This window comes from Dipteris shenzhenensis, chromosome 20, assembly GCF_047967505.1.
Source record: "Dipteris shenzhenensis isolate YYH24624 ecotype China chromosome 20, Dip_SZ_1.0, whole genome shotgun sequence".
In the NCBI taxonomy this organism is placed as follows: Eukaryota; Viridiplantae; Streptophyta; class Polypodiopsida; order Gleicheniales; family Dipteridaceae; genus Dipteris; species Dipteris shenzhenensis.
The window spans coordinates 38,381,816-38,383,844 of NC_141615.1; positions in this window are offsets into that span (position 1 = coordinate 38,381,816).

The following is a 2,029-nucleotide window of genomic DNA, read 5'->3' on the forward strand; positions in this document are numbered from 1 at the left end:
ATGCCTTGGGTTGAAAATACATATTGGTACAATGAATTTTCAAAAAACAAGACGATACACAATGTGCAAGACAGCCCAAGGATCAAGTGTAGTAAGTTATGTGATCACAAATTCACATGCAAAGCCATGATCGAACACATCAAAATTGATAAGGAGTCTCTTGAGTCAGACTGTAGAGCAATATCTATAGGCCTAAATCCCATTCAAGATGGGGTGGCTTAATTGGCTTCTTCTATGTACTTTGAGCTATTAATGACCATTTAGAGGTTGGTTTGGATCATCAATGCTATATGTGATCCATTTTGGCCACTTAACAATAATATTGTTTGGATCTCATGGCATATCACTAGACAACACTCGTTACCTATCATCTGCCCCCCTCACTAGTAGAAAGTTTCGTCAAACTTGCATTCAAAGAGCAGCTTCCAAGGCAACCACCTTACCTTCCAATGCAATGTCATGACCCTAGTTCAGCAAATACCCATCAAAGAGCCACTTCCAAGGCAACCAATTACCTTCTAATGCATTGTCATCACCCTAGTTCATCAAATAGCCACTAAGCAATGCATTTGTAGCATCTCTATCTTCTAAGACCTTTCTCAACTTCTTTTCTTGTGCATCAATTTGCTCTTGTAGTTGTGCCTTTGTGTGCCTTGCTCTACTAATCATGCACCTATTAAATCCTATGATAGTGTATCTTGGGTTATAAAAACTCTACGAATCTGGCATATCTCCTCTATATCGCCCCTCATATTTGGTCTATGTGAGGAGAAATCCACTATTTGTCCTTGCACAAATGAGGCGGTTGATAGAGGGAGTAGGAAAAGTGAGTGAGCCCAAAAAGGCAAGCGACAATTTATCAAAGCAGTAGGAAAATCATGCAAGTAAAGAAAGAAGTTGTGTCCCATAAAATAACTTCTTGAAATAGAAAGTATTCAAAAGGGGGGTAATGTATCCCATTTCTTGAAATTAAATAGTCCAAAGTTAAGGACTATTTTAATGTGATCGCATTTGGGTTTGCAATTACCCCAAGGGGGGTCACTCATAAACATGTAATATAGCACCTTAGTGCAATGAGGGGTTTTTTTTAATAGGGGGACTAACATGTCATTTACGTGCATGAGGGGATTTATAAAACGACAACTTAATGTGATTTATATATGTAGATTCATGAAGGGGTGTCATAATTTTAAGATTGAAAATGTAAACATGTAGAGGGGTTTAACTAAATACATGAGAAAATGTAAAAATGCAAGAACAGGGGTAATTTTTTAACCCATGCTTGCTTGCACATGCTTTATGGGTTTACAAAGAGTGATCCCCCAAGCATAATCAAAGATAGAGTATAATAAATTAGTTTTTTATTTTGCCAAAATAGATAGTGTCTGCTTGCTCCCTATTATGGGAAACCTTGCTTTGAATTTGGTGCAACAAATTGGCCAAAATTTCATAAAATTCATATTCTAATGCAGGCACATTTTTTAGATAGTGCACAAGGGCATGATATTATCTAAATCATGCCTTGCCATTTTGATCTGATATGTAACATGAACCTGTTTGGACATTTTTACATTCTTGTATCTTTGCAAGTTGTCAAATTTTGATTGTTTTGGACCAAAAATTAGTTTTTGACATCCTGCATCTTTTGATTGTTGAATCTAAATGGCATAATGTTACATATCAAATCAAATGGCAAGGCATGATTTAGATGATTAGTATGCCTTTTTGCACCATTTAGCAAAATTTCATGCACCTAGATTTGTGGTCAATTTGTTGCATTGATTGGATTAGTGGGATGTAAGAGAGGAATGCTTTTGCAGTAACAAAGAAACATGGGTTTTGTTCCAAGAGTGAATAGAGTTTTAAAAATCTAAGCATTTACATATGCATGGAATCTAGACTATCCATTTAAGGAGTCCTTGGAAGCACCCCACTTATGTAGCAAGTCCTTGGAAGCACCCCACTTTGGTACCAATGATGACTTGGCAATCAAACATACCAACTCTCTTTTGGGTGATGTGAAATTAGT